The 23,658-nt window shown below is 44.3% G+C and overlaps 1 protein-coding gene and 1 long non-coding RNA gene across 9 annotated transcripts in view; one reads left to right on the top strand and one right to left on the bottom strand.

Annotated features, from left to right (window-relative positions):
* Positions 1–23,658, top strand: part of KCNIP1 (potassium voltage-gated channel interacting protein 1) — a 375,943-nt gene that overhangs the window by 264,356 nt on the left and 87,929 nt on the right. Inside the window, exon 1 of one of the 8 annotated variants that reach the window (XM_013178400.3) lies at positions 15,380–15,711. The exons of 6 other annotated variants lie outside the window; for them this stretch is intronic. The gene's annotated coding sequence lies outside the window, so the exon portion shown is untranslated. Of the gene's footprint in view, positions 1–15,379; positions 15,712–20,777; positions 20,999–23,658 lie in introns of those variants that run through there. One more of the 8 variants, XM_013178401.3, reaches the window with a different exon arrangement.
* Positions 12,378–15,263, bottom strand: LOC136786377 (uncharacterized). The gene is made up of 4 exons (XR_010824897.1): positions 15,137–15,263; positions 13,048–13,123; positions 12,623–12,750; positions 12,378–12,511 (listed from the first exon to the last, which is right to left on the bottom strand). It is a non-coding gene; the product is annotated as an uncharacterized lncRNA (long non-coding RNA).

The raw sequence follows: 23,658 nt of genomic DNA, 5'->3' as shown, positions 1-23,658 counted from the left end.
TTGTACTTTTTTACTGAGCATGATGCCCATCTCTTCGAAGGGCGAAGTGCTGTGTGATGTGCTCCTAGCTGCTCTGGGGAGGGCAGCGTGTCTGCCCCTGCCTGGTGACAGGTCACGTCATGGAGCTGGTGCTCCTGGGCACAAGTAGGAGCCACTGCCGGTGTGCACAGACCCCGCTGGCTGTTGCTCGGCTCTCAGCTCCTTTTCATTTTCCTCCTTTACTCACTTTAGGAAGGTGCCTCTGTAAGTCTAGGCCAAGGCTCGCTTCCCGTACGTTGCTCGCGCTGGCCTGGCCGTAGGGCAGCCCCTGGCTGTTGGATCGGAGTTTTGCACCAACGCCAGCTGCTGAGCTCTTGAGGCAGGGGCCCAAATGACACAGCTGCGCACGCTGGGCTCCTGGGTGGCCAGCTGGGGCCCGTGATCGTGAGCAGGACACCTCGGGCTGCACCAGATTGTTTATGCAACAGAAGGGGAGCACTAGAAATACATGGCCACAGAATGGACTGAAAGCTCTGGTTTTCTGTTGCCCATACTCAAGGTTCTCCCTTTCAGGCCCATCTGTGACTGTTCTTCCTCTTAAAAAAAAATAAAATAAAATAGAAAGCAAGCAAAAATCCATCACGGCAATGTCCCTGACTGAGCTCAGAGGGCTGTCCTTGTGCTGGAACAGGACTGCCCGTGGGCAGGCTGAGCCCAAGCAGCATCTTCCAGAATAACAGCCACGGCAGCCCTGTGTCTGCGTGTGCCTTTGCGAGCGGTGAGATGCACGCTGCAGAGCTGGCCAGCTGTCACACGCTCCCTGGCTGAAAGAAAATCATTATCAGGGCTGTGATATTTTCGTTCTGTTACCGTGGCAGTTACAGCACAGTTGTCTGCTGCCTCTCCTCTCGTCCTTGGTGGTACACACCTGGGGCCCGTGCCTCCTGTGCCCACAGCACGCCACCCAACCTGCCTTCCTGCTCCTGGTCGGCACAAAGTTGTCACAAATGATCTAAAGGAGGGTGGCTGGAGTGGTGTGACTCGGTGTCCTGAATGAAAATGTTTTGGGGGTTAAGCCTGAGTGGTGCAGTCGGTGTGAGCTGTTTGTAGCAAGCATCCAGTTCTCTGTTCCAGCTTTGGGATTTTTGCCTGTTGCCTGTTCTTGGCTTTCCTGAGGAAAGCATTTATATTCACAGAGAGAAGGGCTCGGGCCTGCAAACCACCTGTGCACACCTAGGTGAGCTAACAGGACTGTGCCCCTCTATGTGAGCACAGAATAAGCAAGGAACGAGGACTTTCTGAATGGAAACGAGCCATGCTGCAGGCTGCCAGGGCTTCCTACATCCTAACCATGGCAGGGCTGTCAGAGTTTTTATTCTTACTTCTCCAAGTTGATGCTGGGACAGACAAAATGTCTTTTTCTCTGCGTATTTGATTTATTTATATGTAAAATGGATTTAAAAGTAATGACCAGATTCAGTTTCCTACAAGGTTAACCTTGAACATAAAATACATGGAACTTTTAAATGGAAAGGTACCAAATCAGTAGAGATTAAACCCTAGGAATCTGCTAACAGTGCACGCTATTAGGTACTGCTGTGCACATTATAAACCTCTCTCTTCGCTCTGCCACCACTGACAGACTCATCGTAGTGATCATCTAATTCACTCCTTAGAAGTTGGCTGAAAGATCGTCACAGGGGACTTGATGGGTTTCATGCAGAATCAGGATCCTAACTTTTTCCCACTAATCTTACGTCGCTCTTGGTTTGTAACATCAGCAGGATATTTTACATCTCTGCTCATCTCTTGCAATTGCAAATTTTTTCCAAAGAAAGTGCGCAAGTTTCCCAGGTAAATATAGAGCCCCACCTTTCCCAGATTCAGTGTATTCTTCGGGCATGCTCATTTCCTTCAGGTGCAGAAAGTATCAAAATAAGATCTCTCTTAGTGTGTAATTGCTAATAAGCTGTCAAGACGAAGAAAGCAGCAAAGCAGGCTAGGGCAGAAGAATGTACCTCTTCTCTTCGGTGGGGAGGAGCCTGCACTACAGACAGAGCAGAATGGGCAAGAATTAAGTCTTTCTCTGACTCCTACTACTCCCTAAGTTCTAAAGACATTACAAAAATTGTCTCCTAAATGCATTTTTCAGTGTTGTCTTGTACCACAGTGACTGAGCGGAGTTGATTTCCCTCACCGGCACAGTGCTGTCGCTCCTGGTCTTCCTCTCCATCAAGCAAAAAGGTGATTTTTATTCTGGCAGGCAGTCTGTTTGTGTCAGCTGCTATTTCGATTTACCAAACATCCTAGATAGGGGACATCAGCAAGGAGGGTGAGAGGCTCCGACGTTTCTGATAGGAGTGGGATTGACTTCTGGGGAGAGATAAGATCTGTTTCTCGCACACTGCCTGGATGTTCCTGATGTCTTCTCATTGGGCAGCTCAGGGCTGGAGGGAGAAAAGGTGGAAGGGAGACTAACCTTCTGCAGGTACCAGGGGAGACCAAAGGGTAAGCACTTTGTAACTGAAGGCCAGATGGCTCTTGGCAGCACAAACAACAAGGATGCATTTAACCAGCAGTGAGCATCATTTCCTTCTTTCCTCCCAAGAGGCGACGCTAAAAACACTTTGTGTCAGCTCTGTGGCTTCTTCCTCTGGCTCCTTCAGTTTGAAAGGTTTTGTTTAATTCCTTGGAAGAGCCTCCACCACCGAGGGCATTTTTAAATGGAAAGCTACATAGCTTAGTCTCTTGGAAATAAAGTGAGACATGTCAGCTTTGGGACATGTCAGCTGGAGCCTCGGGTCGATCAGTGTGACTGCCTCTCGGGAAGCATCCTCGCCTCGCCCTGCTTGGCAGCCCACCTTACCCAAGCACTTGCCAGCATCAGGCCGTGAGATGGAGTCCGAAGGATCTCGGACTCCTTTTTGTTCCCATTCATCCGGGCTCCTTTTTAAACAGAACTCCAAGCCAATTTCCTTCATTTTTCACAGCTCTGTCCCATGCTGAGGACTTCAGTCCAGCGGGGAGGTACAGCACCATGCGCTGGTGGTGCTCTGGGTAACTCAGGTCAGGTTTCCTCTCGTCTCTCAGAGAAGTCAGGGCAGAATTAGCACGTCTAGTATCCTGTGCAAAAGCAGGGAAACGAACAGCCATCCAGAATTGTTGCACAAATAATGCACAGCTCTCACACTGTTCCTCACACAGGTTTTCTCCTGCAACTGGAAATGCCATATTAAGGCAGTGGTTGTTGTGAGCGTATCTGCACAGCTTCCAGACAGTGTGCACATGGCTTTTTTCTCACTTTGATTTGGGGATCTCTGCCTTCATTTCAGCTGTCGTCTGGTCACTGTTTTTGTCAGGAAATTGGTGTGTGTACATAGACAAGGAGGCTGCATGTAAACATAGCTATTTTCTCAAAAGCAGACGCAGCTTTTGGGCAACATAAGATTAACTTATGGGCCCTTAACATAATACTTTACAGAGTTTCTACAGCCATTAAAAATCCCACTTAATATAGGTATTATCAAACCACTCTATATTCTTATTTTGTGAGATAACAAAACGGTTTGTATAACACATATCTTCTGTATAATATACCTTTTGGTGTCGGAGAAGCCAGAAGCCCGTACAAGCCATTGTTATGCTCTGTGGCTGCTACGTTCCTGTCTTGTGACTGTCCCTTCTAGTGCATGCAGGGTGGCTTCTTTGCCTAAGCACCAAACAGAGGCATTAAAAATAATAGTAATAATACAAAACTCCTTACAAATAGCAAAAACATCATGTTCCAGTTGTAGAAACTTCTGCCCCAGAGCCCAAGATCCTTGAGCTAGGGGTTAGGGAGCAGCTAGGTGGTGTTGAGCTGCAGCTAACACACCGTGAGTGCAGCCAGGCTGGGTGCTGCAGGCTCTGAGGCTCACCAGTGATGCCTGCTCTCGTCCTATCTACATTAACTTACTCGTATTTACCTGGTGATACACGATACCACCAAGCACAAGCAGGCATCTTGGGACACATTGTCCTAGCAGGCTCTGCAGGAACACTTTAAAGCTTAAGAGGAGCTGGGAAAACTTAAAGAAGAAGCTCACAGCTGCAACAGCCTGGGTTTTGTCATCCTGGTCCATCTCCAGACATCATGAGACCGTTCTTTTTTCAGGCAGGAACTGCTAGTACATGTGTATCCCTGGGGGCAATGGTGTCAGCATAAGAAGGGATGAGATCTGAGTGTCACCACAAGCTGTCACAGTGCCGGAGCTGCTGTGAACATGTCGGTAATGGTGCATGGCTCCATGTCAGCTTGTACCTCCACTCACATACATTCGTACCGCTGAAAAATCCTGCCACAGGACAAGGCAGGCAGAAATTGCATGCAAGATGCAGAGAGCCGACAGGAAAGCCTGTCTTCATCAGTTCAGATCTCTCTGAGAGGCCAGGGGAGCTTCTGTGCCCCACAGTTCCCAGGAGCCCACCGTGACAGACGTCATCTCTCTGGGGCGCTCGCTGGACTCCCCTAACCAGCTAGTGCAGAGTTTGTATCGACTGAATGTCAATTTCATTTCTGTATCTCAAAAACCTCTAGCTTTGGGCTTGCTATTCAATCCAAGATTGCTGTACTGTGAAGTGGAAAAAACCTTTTTGCTTTAGTCTGTGCTTTTCCATTAAACACCTGACCCACTTCTGTCCTAACTGGATGCTTCTGTGCTTAAAATTGCTTCGGAGATCAGTTCTCCTGGATTCAAAGGATTTTACCAGTCATCAAAATTGTCCCCTTTTTTGCCTTTTGTCCTGACCTCTGTATTGTTGCTATTCTTAAAGAATTTATTCTCTTGTGTCATTTGATGAGGTGGAAAAATATGAATTCAATAAACATCCCAACAATGCTGAGATGCCCTAATTCTGACATCTTCAGAAAGTTGTGTGTTTTTTTTTTCCTGGCTCATTCTTGTGAAAATTTTACTGTACAGTATGCATAGACTTTATGGTGGGAAAATGCTACAGTAGTAGGAAAAAAAAGGAAGTCTTTCTTCTATAGTTCTGTCGGATTGTCCCAGTGCTATGTGCTGTATGAGAATCAGAACTGTCTTTCAAGGGTGGTCTAGGACAGCAAGCAAGCTGCTCAGCCAGTCTAATATAACTCAAAAACTTGCCAGGATAACAAAAAAAGCAAAGCACAGCACAGTACTGCAGCCTGGGAGGCCTCAATCTGCTGCCCATGCTTTACCATACCCTGTGACAACTTTTCTCCCTTTTAAGCAAGGCTAGCTGCAGTGATTGCTTTGTCTGCTTTCCTTTCCCAAGAGCATGCAGGTCACTTGCTTCCCATTGACCTAGGCTTATTTCCTAGCAGGACTGAGGACTGTCTGGCTGACTGCAGTTAGTGCTGTCTACCTACAGTTGTTGCCAGGAGGATTGCTGGCTGCTGGAACTGCTGCACACCCTCTGCTGCTCCTCACCGCCTCCTGGACACTCACTGCCCTCAGTTTTTCCCTTCGTATTTGTAAAACTCGAGGTCCCTACCCTGGGAGTCCCCGCAGACCACACGGTTTAATGACGAGTAGGGAATGCAGCGAGGAACAAGTTCCTGCCACCAGCTGGCCTCTGCGAAGCTGGCGGGAGAAGCCTGTGGTCGGCCCTGCTGGGAGCAGGCTGCCGGCATCGCCGTGCAGACGCGGGCACTGCTGCCTGCTTTGCTTCCTGGACAAGAGCAGTGGCTGGGCAGCCTGCACCGGGGCGTCTGTGCTCCTTTCCACCTTCTGAAGGTTGCACTATCGCTCCCTGCAGCTGTTTGCACTTCTGCTTCTTAATTGTAAAAGCATCTTTTTGAGCTCGGCTGCTTAGAAATCACGGCTGGGTGTTTTAAATACAAAAGGAAAAGGTTGAAAGCAGCTCCAGTGAGTACTGAGCACAACTGACAACACCAAATAGAGCATGCGTGTATTTGGGGAGAGAAGAAGAAAGAAAACAAATGTGCTAGGACTTGTATGAGAAACTTGAGGACCACCAATGCAAGCGCCATAGACGAATTAAAAGGTATGCCCTGTGTGTGATTTCCTGAAGTTATGTCTTTTAACCTGGCGTTACTCCTGGCCTCTCTCCTGCCTTCATCTCTGCAGCTCCAAATAGACATGTGTAAGGTACCAGCAACGCTGGCACAAGTAAAGAGCCTGCTTGCTTAGTTAGGGGCTGGCAGTCCTCCTCACCCTGGTAGGAACAGTCTCCCCCTTGCTCTCAGCAGGTCGCAGTGCTTGCTGAGGAGATTGTTTCTCTAGATTTCAGTTTTACCGGCAGAGGACTATAACGAGGCATCGGATGTCATACAGGTCTCACCTTCTCACAGCTTTTCTTTTCTGCAGTCCTAGACCAGCTTCATGGCTCTAAGTTCCTTGGGACACTGGCTGTGTCCCTGCAGGAGGTTTTGGAGGTCTCCCCAGCACCGTATCTTTGGATTTCTCACATTGCCTTCACAGGGAGGCCAGTTCTGCCTGTGAATGGGCTTTAGATGGTTCCTGTAAGCAAAATTATTCTTCCTGGTCTCTGCTTGGACACCCAGGACCTGGCCCACTGTCAATACGTTAGATAGCTGTGCATCTGACCATACAATGAGCTAATAATGTTGTGCTGTGTGCCCACAGCCACTCTTGTAAAGAAGAGCTTTCATTTAATGTAGTGTTCAGACTATATTATGTGTACATTAACACCCCATGTAAAAAGGATTTTGAATTGCCTGAAAACTAACACTGTAGGTTTCAGCAAAAACTTGCATGGCAGGTTATTGTAGGCTCTGGCAAAAGCTTTAGTAGTCCCTGGCTAAAAAAGCATCATTTACCATAGGTCATAAAAGTAAACACAAATGCGGCAAATCCAATTACTGTGGAAAATCAAACATCTGAGTGTGAGATGAAGGAAGTCGTACATGAATGCCTGACAAGAAATCTATTGAACATATTAAATTATATACCTCTCCCAGAATAGCTGGAGTTTTAAAAGGAATACAGTGCAGCAGTACTCAATCAAGAACAAAAATACAAGCCTGGTGCACATCAGACTTGGGACAGCTTACACGCAAGGACTACTTTCAAAGTGAGAAAACAGCTTTGAACTCCCCAGCATGCCATTACGCAAACACACACGCATGCAAATTATAAAGAAATCTCTCAGAAAAGTGAAGTGATGTGACAGCCACCCTCCACCATAAACCAGGACACGGGCGATGCAAGTGGGAGAGGGGGGTAGGAGGAGCAGAAAGCACAGTCAGCACCCAGGGGCTCTGCCAGCTGACTCCAGACCGAGCTAGGAGCTCATCTCCTACAGGGACCTGGGACAGGACGATGCTCATGTCAAAGCCCAGCCTTTCTAGTCACAGCCCCCAGGTACCCGCTTGTGAAAGATTCCCAGCATACCTTTTTTTCTGTTTACTGGGCTGGGAAGTGAGTGCTGATTCCAGCAGAGGGGATTCAGGATGGGCATGTCTCAAACTGGCAACTCGCTGCTACAGAGCTAGCAATTCTGTAGCATCTGACTTGATTGCCTGGACTCTGATAATTAACAATTTACTGTCCAGAAAATTAAACTCATTCTAAATTTATGCATGAGAACAAGATACCAATAACTTTCTGAGCAGCTCGGGAAAGTGGACATGGAATTTAGCTTTCTGGTCTGGTGAGAAGGTTAATGAACGTTGTACATCTGTACGAAAACAGCGGAGGGGAGGGCGAGCAGCTGGCAACAGCAAGGGTGTCTGAGCCAGAGGACACTGCTCTGTGTTCTGTCGCTGACTTTCTGTGTGACCTTGCACATTCTTGCTGGGAATTTTATCCATGCCACTTCCCTATGCCTCAGTATTTATAGGTGCCTATAGAGCTTTAGCACTTAGGGCGCTGTAGACGTGCAAGGTATCAAGGTGTTGAAGGGCTTCAGAAGGGAAGCAGAAGCTACCCTTTCAGATGAAGTTTCCATACCAAATGCAGAGTATCTGCTTGTGATGAGCTCTCCATTTCGGTATGACAGTGAGCTGGCGGACTGCAGAGCGGGCATGAGGCAGCAGAGGCACTGCGATAGCAGAGACCCCTCTGGACCCAATTTGATCCACCCGTCTGCCCCAAGGCAGCTTCCTGGCAGCTGCTCTCTGACTCGTTCATAAAACCCTCCCAACACAGACTGTCCACTGTCTCTCTAGGCAATTTATTTCAGTGCTTTGTTACCTTCTGTAGTGGAAAGCTTTTTCCTCACACCAAATTGATTCTTCCCTGCAAAACCTGAAGCTCGTTCCTTCTGTCCACTGAGGACATGCAGAACAGATTAGCCTCTTCCTCGGCACGGTCTTTTGTGTACTTGTCGTCTCTTTTCAGTCTGTCCTTTCCTGAGCAACCTCAGTTTGTTTAGGTCTTGTTTATTAGACTATTGATCATTCTCTCTGCTTTGGACTTTCTTTAATTGGCTCATATCTTTCTGGGTGTGCATGACCCAAAATTGGATGTTGTACTCCAGCTGAGGTCTTCACAGCGTGGAAAAGAGTAGAGGGGCTATTTCATTTGTCTTGCAAGCTATCTCCATGGCTGTACTTCTAGAAGAGTATTTGCCTGGTTTTTGTAACATACTGTTTTTGATGCTTAACATAGCTCCCAATTTTTAATGGAGATTTAATACCAGTAAGATTTCTCTCCCCTACATTTGTGCAGATGATTATTACAGCATAGGTACAGAGTTCTGCTTTTTTTTTTTTTTTTTTTTTTTTCCTTTCGAATAGAGTCCTGGTATTTATTTTAGGACTTCAACCATTTTGAAGTCCATATTTGATCTTCAACCTATTTGCCCCTTTACCAGCTTGGTATTATTTGCAAATCTAGCAAGTACACTCATTCATCTGCCATTCATAATGATTGATGACAGACCTAAGACAGCCACCATGAAGCTCAGGTTTTTTATTTCTTCTGTTTTGTGAATGAACCTTTGACACTGCTCTGAGTAGTTTTTCAAGCAGGTCTGCATTCCCCCCCTCCCCCTCCCTTTTGTTTTCTTAGCTCACATACAAGAAACTGATATGAAACCCTGTGAAAAGCTTTAGAGAAATCAAGATGTGGCACAAAATCTATTATCTTCCTATTGAAGGAAATGAGATTGGTTTGACACCAATTACTCTGAACAGATCCAATCGAGCAGCCACTCATTTTCTTTGTGATTTTCTCTCTGCTTACCCATTGTTTGGTTTTATTTGTTTCTAGGAACTGAAGCTAAGCTGATAGGTATCTAATTCCCCATCTCCCCATCCTCTGCCTTTTGTAAAGGCAGGAAGTGTGTTTATCCAGTTTCAGCCTTCTGCACCTCATCCCTGTACTTCACTATTGCCAATATCTGCTAAGAGCCCTGAGATTTCATCAGCAGAGCATGAATTGTATCAGGCGCAGCCAATTTCAAAACCTAAGCATCTTCTAACCTGTTCCTTCCCTATTAAAAAATCCAGTCCCATGTCATTGATTTTTATCACTTTCCATACTTTTGGGTAGAATCCGGTCCGGATGACTCCTTTTCTAGCTGGGTTTTCCACATCCTATGTGAAAAAATAATATTGAAATTGACAACCTTGCTGGCAATATCATTTTTTTTTCCCTGGGATGTGTGTATATTATCACTTCCTAGGTGCAGCTGTTGTTGTTGTTAAAGGTCACCTTTTCAGCTGCTTACAAAACAGAAAACCTCATTCCTCATTCCCAGGATCTGGCAGTTCTAATTAGTAAACTTTCTACTCTAATGAGGAGCCCTGCTCTCTTTTTTCTCAGCTAGCACCTTTTTCTCCAGCATGGATTTCAGATGTGCATCTTTCAGATAATCTTCCTGTTGATTTTGGAAGCAAGATACTTTCAGCAACCAAGTCATTGCCCTCCTTACAGCTCTCATGGCAGCAGTCCCGAGCACCTTCTTCAGGGCACTTGGAAAAGTTGCCTGCAAACAGCGTGCTGCTCAGCCCTGGCTGCAAGCTTGCTCTGTTCCTGCAGTTCTTCCGAAGGCACCGATGCAGCCAGTTATAGTCGTTTCTTGTTTCTCCTCAGTAACCTAGTGACTTACAGTGAATGCTACAGAGGCACGAGCAGGAAACCTTGGAAGTGTTAGGGTTAAAAAAAAAAAAAAAAGTGACCCCTCTCCCCAGCAGCTGTGAGTTAGCCATCTGGGAGGTGCTCTCCGAACCCTGCACAGCTTACTGTTGGTTAACAACCTAAAGCTGGTTTGCTTCCAGCAATGTATTTCAGCAAGCATGGTGTAATCATATGTCTTCCTTTTGCATGCTTTTGCAGGGTGATGGAGGAGAAAGGGGTGCTGCATTTATTTGGAGCACAGGTGTGTTTGGAGCCCCTTCTTGCCCCACAGAGGTGTTATGGTCGTGGGGCTGTATGAGCTGTACGCAGCATTGTTTCTTTTTAAATGGCCTGCCTCTGAATTTCAGTGCATCTCCACCTGCAGACTTTCGTTAAATCATGATGAAGAGGGAAGAGGCACTGGCAAGTTGTGTCCTGGTTGCTTATATCTCCTCACCCATATGTTCATTCTCTTTTAACTAGCTCTAGACCATCCGATCTCTCCTCACGTAGAAATCTTCCCGTGCCTTAGCTGTTTCTATTGCCAGCGTTTGGACCTTTTCAGTTTCCTTCAGGGATCTTGATGTTACACCCATGTTTCTACGCCTTATTAAGGGTTAAGCACAAAATGCCTTGAAAAAATGTACATTAATTTTCTGTGCAATGTTTTATCTATTGGTAGAGTAAGGATGATAATGTGCACCCCTAGAAGTTGCTGAAGATCAATGAAATACGTTCGTAAAGCACTTTAAAAGCTTGGCATGGTGTGTTACTCCTTGAAGTGCAGATTACTGAACGCTGTTTAAAGAAAGAACTAACAAACCAAGTGCTACCATATGCAGTATTAATTGCATATGCAAATACAGCAGACTTCATTATAGGATTTGCTGACATTTACTGTGAACTCTGTGATACTTTTCTATAACAGCGTGCTTTTATTTGAAGTGACAGCAAACAAATGAACCAAAACTACTTTGGGATATCTTTAGCAAATCTTTCCTTTACTCTGAGCTAGTCAGTTAGCCACCATTCAATTTTTTTTTATCTGTCTAACTAGCTATCCTATACCAGAAAATGCTAGAAGTTAATACCTGCAAAGATGTTTCTGGCAAAACTTTTTGTTGTAACAGATGACACCAAACTGAAAAGGGTGGGATACATCACCAGCTGCAGTCTGCAGTTGTAAAGAAGAGCTTGGGCAGCTGTCTGCAGCATGAAAGGCGTAAGCAGAAGGAAAACCTCAGTGAAGACCTACAGCAACAAGGAAACCAGAAGAGAAGAGGCTCAGTTAGGGGAGAATTGTCTGGAAATGTAAATAAATAAATAAATAAATAAAGGAATAAATAAATAAATAAATAAATAAATAAAGGAATAAATAAATAAATGGAAGGGCTTTTGAGGATGTGTGAAGGGAAATGAAACCTGGCAGGAACTGGAAGTACCATGAGATTCTAGGGAGTACGAAGGAAAGTGGCTAACTGATGCTGAAGGAGAAAATGAAGTGACCTTGAGTTAATCTGGGAAGGTTAATTCAAAAGGGCAACTGTGATGTTTCAGCTGCAAATGGGGTACTTTGGGACAGTGGCTGGAATTAGTGCTGTGATGACAAATTTCTGCTGCAAAGCAAACCTTTCTAAATAGAGAAGGTCATGGCACAGAAGTAGCAACCTCTCTGCTTAGTCTGTTTTCTACAGGAACCAAGTTGCTGTATTTGCAGAGCAAACTTGCTGGTCAAAAGAAGAACATAGTAAATGGCATATTTTAATTTTTTAGAAGCTTGTAATAGATGCAGCTTTGCAGTTGTGCTAATTAATGACAGAGGATGAGATGCAGATTCAGTGGAAGTTTGTGACAGCTCTTCACTTTGAATATTTCCTATTAAGCAATGCGACAAAATTATATAGAAGCAGAAACAGCTTGTATGATTTAGATCTGTATATTATCACAATTTTTGTATGTTTTTATTTGTTTGTTTACATTGAAAACTAAAAGCGTGCTTTCTGCTTTGGGATTATTTGTTCTCCCAACTATATCAATTGTAATTGCTTCTTCGAACCGTGAGATAGTGCAGTACTTCAGAGCCACCATTCTTTGTAAACCCTGTCAGTCATTTTAGTCGCTGAGAATTGATATACTTTGGGTTAGTATTCTAGAAATGAAGCCAGGTAGCAAACCCAGTTTGAAAAACTTTATGCCACTTAAACCTTTCAGAATTGAAGGGCCATATTTTTAGACAAAGTCATCATCACCTTTGAATGTGGATTATCTTGGGGGTTTGTGACCTGAAGTGCCTCACACCTGTATTTCAGACACACTGAGGGCACCCCAAGATGCTTCTTGCTCTGGAAGCTGCACTGGACTGAAGTCTTGTGACAGAGATGAGGGTTGGCTCCAGCAGTTCAGGGAGCAGCTGGAGATGCAGCAAAATGCGTAGATGCAGGGCCAGGACTGGGCCGAAGGGAAGCCTGCATGATGGACAAGAGAAAAAGAGGTTTCCTGGCTTGAGGGGCTCCCAGAGTCGTGAGGGCGAGGGGAGAGTGGAGGTAGAGTGAGGGTTTAAATGGATGAGATCTTACCAGCAGTTAAATTCAGGAGCTATACTGGAGGAAGTATCGGTACAAATGTGGAAAAAGGAGCCCCCAGGTGGGATGACCTGCTAGAGAAAAGTCTGGTGGGGGAGCCAGAAGGCATTGCTGTGCAGAGTCTGCAGGGACAAACCACTGTGAGAGGGAAAGGAAGGGGAAGCAGGGGACCTGCTGGGGGTGGGCACAGGGAAGCCCACGCCATCCAGCAGCGACAGGCTCCGTAGCTACAAGACAGGAGACAGGAGGGTATCATGCCCTCAGAAGGGTGTTTGGTTTCTGAATGTTGCTAATGACAGCCCGTAACGTTTGTGTGAGCATGTGCTGTGTGGCACAGTGCAGAAGTCCCAGAAATTGTAAAAACAGGCTCTCAGAATGTTAGAAAATACAATAATTAAATTTACCAATTGATCTCTTACCCATGCAGTCCTGTGGTTTTGGTTTTGTTTTGTAATTGCACAGCAAGTTGTTGCCTCCTTAATCTTCTCAGACTTTCTACAGAGAAAACAATGTGGTTTACTCCTACCCATGATCAAACGCACAGGAGCTTGTTTTGACTTGAGATTTTTTATTTTTTTCTTTCATTTTCTGTTTTCTGTGGCATCCTGATGCAGGTAGATATCCTTAAAAATTCCAGCTACAAGCAATTACAAGCAAAGTGTGATAAGGGAGAGGGTCAGATAAATCGAAGGATGCAGGTCACAAACGTAATATGGCCTTCTTCTAAAATATAATTGATTGACAGATACTACTGATAAAGAACTACAGTCCTGCAGCTGAAGGTCTCACTGTTAAATCATTAACATTGCGCTAATATATTTCAACGGTGAAGAGCTTATTTAAATTAAAATATTCCCTCAAATGTAAGTTGCATGCAAATATGAAAATCAATTATCAACCTTAATTGTGTCTTAAGGAAGAAGTTGTGCATAACATAATTAATTGGTTCCACAAAAGTCTAGATTTTTTTTTCTTTAAACACCATTTTGAACAAATTATTACCAAGAATTGCACATGACTGTTGAGCTCACACATCATTTGCACAGATTCAACTGATGTGGTCCATAAGCCAGTGCAAGTCCTGTGCAGATATTGCTAAAGTAACTGGTCAGATTTCATATAAGATAGATAAACATTTTAGACACTCAGATAAGATATTGCTGAGTTTTAAACTGACTTTAAGATGCCACGAAATGGGCACTCAACACTCAATTTAGTTCCCAGTTTTTAACATTTGGTTACACATATCGGCTGGGACAAGAACCTTCTATTTCCACGGATGATTTCAATTCCACACTAGACCTTCTGGGGGCCCTCTTAAAGGTAAGTTTTTATTTAATGTTGTTTCCAGCTGATTAGCAATTTAACTGTAGGGTAATTAAATGTTTGTCATTGAAGCCGAAGATACGTTCCAGTAGCTTTTTTTTTTTTCCCTTGTATGAAATTTCTTGGTCAGATGTTTGGGGAGAACATGGCCTGTGGTGTCCTCTGCAGCACATGTTATGTTCTGTTTGAGCAGTTCAGTTTTCCCCCACACATAACTGGATCTCTTTTTTCTATGAGCCAACATGAAATTGGTGAGAAAAAGGCATTTAACAGCAAACTCGTTCTTGCCATGAGCAAAGACCTACAGCTACTGGCCGTGCAGATATTCATCTTGCTGTCGCCAGCTGGTGAGAGGAAGCAGAGCAGAGAGGACTCAGGTTGGAAGACCACACAGTGTGCTTCCAGACAGGAACGTTTCTATTTACTGAAACACCGCTTGTCATAAAAATGGTTTGAAGTGTCACTCTCCACTCTGCTGCAGGCTTTGCCAACCTGCCTACCTGTCACATCTCTCCTAGTGCCTATGGAAGGAGGCAGCAGAGGCTGCCTTGACCTTTCCAGTGTTCTGCAGTGTGACGGGCATTTCCTGCTCTCCCTGGTTTACAGTCTTGGCAATATTTGTGTAAGAAAGATGAGCCAACTAATCACTTGTTTAAAATTTTTTAAATTACAAATTTTTTAATTTTAGAAAGGGTAAGGTCCAGCTGGCTGGCTGGGCTGAGGTGGTACATTTCCAATTGCTGATTCATGAGAAAGTTTTGAACAAGACCAGAAGCCATGCCTGAGCATGTCCTGACTGGGAAGAACTCACCTGGAAAAGCAAATGCTTGTCTACAGGGAGTTTTGATTTTTTTATGTTTTAAGAGAGTCTTGTGACAGGAGATAATGACTGACGGTATCCAAATGGATGCCAACGCCAGGAGAACATTGGCTTCCTTTTCATTCCTCTGGTGAAATGGGATGTTAATACAAACCATGATGTGTTACTGGAAATATATTGTTTTTCTGAATGTGTATGTAAAGAGGATCCCTCCTCTGCTGTTCTTAAATACGCCAATAGTTTTAGCTCTGCTGAACACTGAGAAAAATGAAACAAGATACTGAATTTTCATCCTAAAACGCCTCATTTCTGTGATTGCAGTGGGTTTGCCTTGGCCAGCAGCCACTGTTGCATGGGTGTACCTCACGCTGTTTTCCTCAGCCCTCACCCCCTGGCAGGCTGTTGCCCTTTCTTATATACGCCTTCCCTCAGGAGCCCCCAGCCCGGCTGCTGGGCTCAGCTGGGCCCTCCCAGAACCCTCTGGAACGTTTCAGAACCCTCTAGAACCATGCAGAATGTTCCTGAACCTGCTTGAACTTCCTGGAACCCTCTGGAATGTTCCAGAACCTGCTGGGACCCTCGGGTTCCATCTGGAACCTTCTGCATCCCTTTGGAACTTTCCAGAACTGTCCGAGGGAGGCAGGGGCAGCCTCTGTCTGTCCTCACAGAGGCACTGCCACATGCGGGCATGGTCAGGCAGGACACTGACAGACATTTTAGTTTCTCTGTGTCCCACTGCGTTCAAAAATGATTTGTTTTAGTCAAGGGAAAAATTCAGGCCCATGGTAGGCTGGAACGGGAAGGGTGGGAGAGCAAAACCTCACTGCCCAAAATCTGTTTGGGAACAGACAGGTCAGAGGGGCATTGGAGCATGAGGTGGCCCAGCCTGGAAGAAAGCTGTGAAAATACGGCGAAGGAAGCTTTGCTGTAGAAGAAGGTAAGTTGGTTTTCAGTTGTTTCTGGATAGCACTGGCTTTTCTCATGTTAAGGTAATACAAAGGCTTTTGCAGGATATTAGTGGCCATCAGAAACTCAAATACGTAAACATAAAATGACGTGAAACTCATGACGCTGTAAAGAAAATTCAGTTCCGTTTTTTCCAAACGAATCGTTGAAATTCCCAATTGAAAAGTTCCCGCAGCAAGAAGGCAGTTTTCAGAACCTGGGTGAGTTTTTAACCAGAGGAGTTTTTCTTGAAATTGTAATGAGATATTGATTGTATTGTAATAATTTCTAAGCGAGCGATTTTACCATTGCTGGTGAACACCCCCCAGCCACGTTTGTGTCTCCGAGGATGGAAGAGAGGACTGGAGCCCCCCAGGGGACGAGGTCCACCCACGGGGGAGGCTGTCGCACTGGCAGCAGGCTGACTGGCTTGCTGTCTTTATCAAGTTTTAAATGAAACTCTTCGAGTGGCATAAACAAACAGAATGATGCTATTTGTGACTTTTGCCTTTAAAAAAAAAGTACAGAGAAGATAATTCGTTTCCCTTGTCATCTCTGAAGATTAGTGCTGATGTGGGGCTATATGTAGTCACAGCATGGACCTGTAAAATCCGAGGGGCTATCTCAATTAAACATATGTTTGAGTGCTTTTTCAGTAAAAGCCTTCAAAGGGTTTTCACCAGATACACTAGGCTTAAATTTTCTTCAATAGTGTGAATAAAACATCTGTTGTCTGTAATTACAACTTTCTCCTGAAAGTTCTGGTGCCCATTGTCCTTTCTAAACGAGTAAAATAAATTACTCATTAATCCAAGAATTAATTCAAACAAAACAGTGGATCTTAGAACGAAATTGATTCCGGCTACTCATCCTGCCATCCATAATAAACGGAGTGTTGGTGATAAAATCTGATCCTAAGTGAAGAACAAAATGTTTAAAAACTCATCTCCCTGGATGTCTGTTGAGTCATGCATTAAAGTTGTGTAGCATAAACATGAAAGCTGGGACTTTGAAAGCAGACAAGGATATTCACCCATGTCAATTCTATGTATTTTAATGAGTTAGTAACTAAACACTAACTCACATTGGCTTTGCAGACTCTAATCTCTGTGTTCAGAGTACTCAGAGGATTAGGTAGTCACAGCTATAAGCACCGTAAATTAACACTTTGGGGAAGTTAGCTCATTAACTAGTTTTAATGCAAGTCCTCAATCATTCAGTTGGATTTACGTTTTAGATTTGTGAGTTTTGCTTTTGTTTGGTATTACAGCAAGTACTTTGAAAACTCAGTGTTGCTTTTAAGACCAGTGGGGGAATGTAACAATTATCTCTGTTATCGTTGCCTGCAAGTGAGGAGGCTTCCCCTGAAATGTGAAGGGGAAATGGTCAATACTGGACATGCTCTGATCCCCAGGCTGGGACCAGTACGGTGCTCTGTGCTCTCCCTTCCTGCTCTGGTTTCCATACCCAGGAGTCTGGTAAGGGTTTCATGGTTTGACACAGAGATATTCCTTGGACATTTCAGAAGCAGAAGAAATAATAATTTGTAAATGGCTGTGCTTTTTTGTTAGATAGAAGTATCTAAGAAAACCTCATTATTAACGAATATTGCCCAGTACCCGAAGGAACAAGTAGTTTTAGGCAACACAAGTATTTATAATGCAGAGAATACACAGATGTGTCTTTTTGGATCTGTTTTACAACAGCCTAATTTGTAAATGAGGTTTCTATGTATTCACAACACTCCTGGTAATTTGGCTCACACACCCAAGGAAATGCAGTCATCAAGCTGTGAATAGTTTCTGGCACTTTCATGCTTCGTTTCCAGGGAAAGGATCATGTCTGAGTTACTTAAGGGGAAAGAGCTGCTGAGCCATACAAATAGATCTATAATAAACCCTGCTTCTTAGAAGAGTGCCTGCGTCTTACTGAAATTTTGCTGTGAGCAGTAGTGGTTTCTGCAGAAAGGAAATCTAAAGGAGTCATACAAAGGTCTGCAGATGGGAGCAGAGCCTGCTGTGTGGAGCGAGGGTTGCACATGAGCAGGGGTATGGTACCTGTGTGTACTCGCCTTATGTGATTAGAAATAACAAATGCTACTAAAGGTTCCATCTGTGGGATTTGTAAATGCCCTACAGAAATGTCCATGTGTGAATCTGTGTGATCCATGCAGAGTTGGGTTGGTGCATTGAGCTGCTGTTTAATGACTGTAGCTCTGGGTAGCTGTGGATCTATTAATACAATAATGCATCGATGAGTAATCATCTGCTGTTGTGATCCATTAACACACTGATGTCTTCTCCCCCTGCACTCTTTCTCTCTCAGATTACTTTGTTTCAGGGCTGAACAGCCATAAATAGGAAAATAATGCATTGGTTTGGGAATGCAGCGACAGATTCAGCTGTGGAATTGGTGTCCATTTTTTTCTGTTGAAATATCTGTGAATCAGAACTGTCAAAATTATACAGAAATTTGACACCTTTCACTAGTCCTAGCCAAAAAGAAATTACCGAAGTTAAGTACATGTAATATTTCATTTGAGCTTGTTTTAGAACTTAAGGTAGTTCACAGAATAGTAAGACTTGAGTCTAGGCTGGTGTAAGGAAACCCCAAGCTAAATTTGTAGAGTCTGAGGAGGAAATTCCTTTCACAAGAGGCTGGAGCTCTTATCTGTCTTCAGTGTGAAGTTCCTTCTGTATGAACGTAGCTTTGAGCAGGTGTCCTCCCTTCCTAGAATATGTGTCTCGCCCCGAGAGGTGTTCTAGTCCAGGTCTCTTCCAGACTCTTTAGTTGGGGCTTGCCATGGAATAGACAGTTTTAATATTCATTGAGTTTCAGATGCCATGAATTCACTTCATGGCAGTGGATACCCATCATGGAGAAGGGCCCGGTTCCCGTGGCACAGGATCAGTCCTCCTCTTTGCCTTTCCCAGGACATTCTTGCTGCCTCTCAAAAGCCTCAGAGGAGCCTCTCACCCTGCACAATGACAGGCACACCCACGCTTAGGTTGGAAGTTCCTCCAGGTATAGCAGCTTACTGGAAACTTCAGTAGTGCTGAAGTGCTTTATCCTGCTCCTTGGTGTCACTAAGATGATGTTTAAAAAAACACTTTGCATCAGGATTTTGCTGCGTTTGAGCTATTTTGCATGAAAGGCAGTGAATACAGAATGATAATGTTTTGACACAGTGATAGAAGCCAGGAAATTCACCATTAGTAGTGGTGTTTCTCTCTCTCTTGCCTCTAATGTATGACAGCTTTAGTGTAGGCTGTAACTGAGTAGAAATGACAATAGCAATTAACTTATAACCTTCTGCTTCAGTACACATTTTAGCATTCATTTGAAGGAAAATGTCCATTGAGAAAGTAAATATTTGTATGTGAAAGTTCCGTGATAAAACTTAATACAGCTTGCAAAAAATTGCTGTTCGTATTCATGAACATCAATATAAGTTAGAATACAATTTTCAATTTCCCTTGCAGGTTTTACCATTAAAAATATTATGAATCTCTTTCCTCCTTTTTTTATTCTTAGTTTCATGCCTTCCACATAACAGCAATTAGTCAGAAAACTGAAGTTTATGTTATGTTTTTTATGTTGTTACTATCAACTGACTAAATAGGCCACTTGGGTGTTTTGTTTTGTTTTTTTTTTTTCCAATAAGATTTTTTTTTCTGTTTGTTTTGTTGTTGTTGTTGTTGTTTTGGGTTTTTTTGGTCCATGGTTTATTACTGCTTGTTATTAGCTGGGTGGGAAAAGAAATGGAAAATGGTGATTTATGTTTCATGAATAACAGTTTCCTATTTCTGGTTGCTCTTTATCTGTGGTTTAAAGCCTGGATTATTAATTAGTAAGTAGAATTTCTCTGCATCTTTGATCATTGATAGTATCACACAGAATACTGAATATTTAAAAGTAGTTTCCAGTTAATTTCTGGCACACGTACTGTATCAGAAGACAGAACATCACCTTACAAGAGCTGTCTCAGTGATTAAATAAAAGAGATGCTCACTTTCCAATTTGGAGCAACTGTATTGTTGGTGAAAGTGATAGGTTTAACACTGATTTGAATCGATCAAGTGCCAGATAGACTATGGAATGTCTCCTTAAAATAGCTGCTGAAGAAACTCAAACAAGTTTTAAAAAAAATAAACAGTTCCTGTTAATAGCAACACCTGAAAGGAATAATCTGCTTTTCTGAAGTCCTTAACCTTTCAGAGACATTATGGGTTTCGCTACCTCTAAAAGTCAAATTATTTCATTAAAAGCAACAAGTTTGACTGCTGCTTTGGAAAAATAAACCTTCAACAGCAGACAGCACCAGCTCCTGCTGTTTTACCACTGGTTTGTGAGGACCAGCTCAGTATGGAAACTGCTCATGAAGCCATGAGACTCATGGCCTGTCAGAAGGCAGCACTTGCTACCAGCTCAGACAAAGCAGGTGAATTTTAAGAGGAGTCTTTGTGCGTGGTAGCAAACGGCAGTTGTCATCTCTGTAAAGCTTTCCTTTCTGTGCAGGCGGCTGGCTGGAGCCTGTTCTGCCCTCTGCTCTGGCACATCTGCTGGTGAGAAGGTGCCCAGAGAGGGGGTCTGGGCTGGGGCACAGCACAGCTTCCCCGGCTGCTGCCCGGGCCTGGGGGCTCACCCCGTGGCAAAATGAAGCAACCTGCTTGCCTGGACACACTCTCTGTCTCTCTCTCCTTCTCATGTTCTAAATGCATGTAACACACTGCCACCGTGCAAGCCAAAACCAGATGGAAAAGGTATTCTGTACTCGGGAAGACAGTCCCTGGGTGAGACATGGGGCATTAGGGTCACCCACACTGAGAGTCAGTGCTTGCTGAGGGGCTGCCCCATCTCTGTGCCCAAAGCTCAGGCTCTGATCAGCTCCAGCTGCAGTGAGCAGAGCCTGGCTCAGGTGAGGGCTTGGCTGCTAAGGAGCAAACCTCCGAAACTCAGCCCACCTGCTGGTAGTTTATCTGCAGCTGCTCCCGTTCAACCTGAGGTACTTATTCCAGGTTAATAGAGGGTATTGTGCTCTATTATGAGCACAATATCTGGTAGTGTATTAGTCTTCTGTTAAATGTTACTTACGTTTGTTGCTGTAGTGTTAGCCTTATTATTTAGATTCATTTGTTGTGTGATACCTGTGCTTGAAAAAAAAAAAAAAATCTGTGTGAAATACGGCCTCTTATTAGGAGAAATTCCTGCTGCGGGGTGAGTACCTGAGCTGAGCCCTAATGTAAGGGAGGCTGGATGCTGAGAAAAAGCTCCAAGGGGTAAGTGTAATGTCCATTTACTGTGGCACTCCTGAATGGCTTGGAGGAATGTTTAGATGTGCACTGTTTTAAGTATGTTGGTCTTAGTTATTTTCTGTTAGGACCATACATCTCGTAGTCGATTTATTTCTTCAGGTGTCTTTAAGCTAGAATTTCTCATGTGCATGTCTCAAAAGGTGGGTGTTTCTGAAACCTTATCGTGTACTGCTTTCTCCTTACTCTGTTACTTGTCTGTGAGTAGACTTGCTAATTGGTTTAGTCTAGGAGGAAATTCGGGTTGTTTGCCATAGCTGTGCATGTGGATCAGGTTGTAGAGAGCAGGAGTGTTCTGAAGCAGAACTCAATGTCCTGCTTAGGTTTGGTTTCCTGCTAAACTTCAGTTTGGTATCCATTCCAGGTGGAATGGGGATGTTACTTCAGAAAAAAAAAAAAAAAGGTGTAAGGTTGTGAAGTTGTTTTAGACCTGTATGTTTTAAGCTCTGAGTTCTTAATCCAAACCCTTGATAGTTCTCAAGGGAACTAAAAGGGCTTTAAGTAACCACTTTGTAAATTCCTTGCTAACTTTAAAGAAAAAAAAAAGGCACAAAAATTTTACTTTGTTTTGTTTTAGTGGAGGTAGAAGCTCAGTGTGAAGGACCCAAGTACAACGTTTGAGCTGCTGGCCTGGGGGCGTACAGGGAAGCAGAAAGTGGCCTGGCTCCCTAGGGAGCCTGGTAGGGGCTCTGAAAGCAACAAATTCTGGGAGAGGGTGGGGTGTCCTGCTGTACCTGCCTGTCCTGCAGGTCTTCCCAGCGTGTAGAAATCCAGTTAGAAAACGGACGATCGGGTTCAAAAAGTCGGATCTGATTTGTCTCCTTGCTGTGGGAAAAGCCACATTTTGTTATTGCAGGGCTACTATGTTTAATAAGTAGAAACTTGTGTGGCCAGCTGGAGTTTAGAGGAGGGAATCCTGGGGGTGATGGAAGAGCTGGGGCGCGGGGCCATATTGACAAGGTACCTTCAGGCTTGTTTTGCCCTCTGCTGGTCGTGATTTTGGTGTACTCGTGTGTGTTTATGTAGTTGTTTACATCCAGTCAGTTTTCCCAGCTCTCTGAAGCAAATGCAGATGGTTGTTTGGTCTGGGTGTGCTCTTCCCACCTCTCTTTCCCCCAGAACAACCCTGCTGGCAGCTGAGGAAGGAAAAGAAAGGGAGGCAGGAGCCAAGAGCAGGCGTGGGGATGAGAGGAGTAGAACTGGCAGAAACAGTGTGGAGCCAACCGCCTCTGTCTGCAGCTCCTGTTCCTCCACAGGGAAGAGGTGAGGGGAACAGCCAGGGGCTGCCCCGTGCAAACCGAGCACCCTGCCTGGCCTGGGTGTGAAGCACGGCAGGGCTCCTGTACCCTGTGTGACGCTCCAGGATTTGGTCCTTTTTGCCCTGCTAGCAGGAACTGCTGCTCTGTCTACGGCTCTGGCACCTGTCTCATCCCATACCTTCCTTTTGTTTCCCAATGTTCCTCATGGAGGCATCACAACCTCACAGCCAGTAGTCATCCTGGGCAGGCTTGAGGGACTTGCACTCCCCTTTGTGTGAACAGTGTGATGGTACCCAAACCAGGTGTTAACAACACCTGCGATTTTTTTTTTTTCTTCAAGCAATATGTTTCCTTGTTCAGAGGTACCTTACTCATCAGCAGCACTTGGCCACTGGTGTAGTGACATGTAGCAGCTTTTTCGCAGTTGGTTTAGGACATGAAACAAATGCTGTGTCTTACTAAGAAGCATTTTGGCAGTGTGAATGGCCAGAAAGTAATTAAACACTTGGAATGCCACCATTACACAAACTGACTGTAGAAAAAAAGCACTCTTCTTGAGAGTGAGAAGCAGTTCAGGGACACCCAGCTTTTCTGCTAGGCTAGAAAAGAAATTTAGCTTTTGTCCTGTTCAGTTATTGGAGTGAATTGGCTCTCCAAGGCATCAGACGAGCACCATAGCTGATGCGAAGCAGGGGGTGGGAGCATGGGGACAGCAGCCGAGGAGGGAAGAAAGAGGACTGTCCTTTCTGGCAGTGTTTGTTAGTGTATATGCGAGTCTCCCACTCAGATACTGAGTGGGACTGAACGGTGTAAAAGCACGATGTAATCAAAACCACAGCATGAGCTGTAGGAGTGTCTGCACTAGTGAGGAAAAGCCTTTCTGTTTTTCTCCTGCACTTGGCATAGAAAGCAGGGGATGTATTACCTACCTCTGAGTCTACATCAGCAACTCATTTGTCAAAGAGCAAGGGAGAAAGTGAGTAATGAAAGTTTATGGAGTATATTTTCTTCTCAATGTGCTATTAGCATTAATGTGAAATGTACTCAGAGCGAAGAGAATATGCCCCCTTGTGTGTTTAATGATCGAGCTCCCAGGTCACTGCTAAATCTCACATGCTTTATGTGGTCCTCTGTGCAATGTTTCTGCACAGTAATTTAAAAATGGGTAAATTATATTGCTGCCCTTAGTTAATTGCTGTCAGTGAAGCAATATCATAGCCAAGATCAGGCTTCATCAAAATGACCTGAGTTCAAACTGTAATTTTCTAAAAACACGGCTATAGAATATTGCCAATGATATTAAGCATATAGTCATTTTGGATGTGATATTTTGATGAAAGCAGATAATATTTGGTCAGAGGGTCACAG

This window comes from Anser cygnoides, chromosome 14 (genome assembly GCF_040182565.1).
Source record: "Anser cygnoides isolate HZ-2024a breed goose chromosome 14, Taihu_goose_T2T_genome, whole genome shotgun sequence".
Classification (NCBI taxonomy): Eukaryota; Metazoa; Chordata; class Aves; order Anseriformes; family Anatidae; genus Anser; species Anser cygnoides.
The sequence above is the reverse complement of the archived record's forward strand: the minus strand, read 5'-3'. Positions and strand labels throughout refer to the sequence as shown.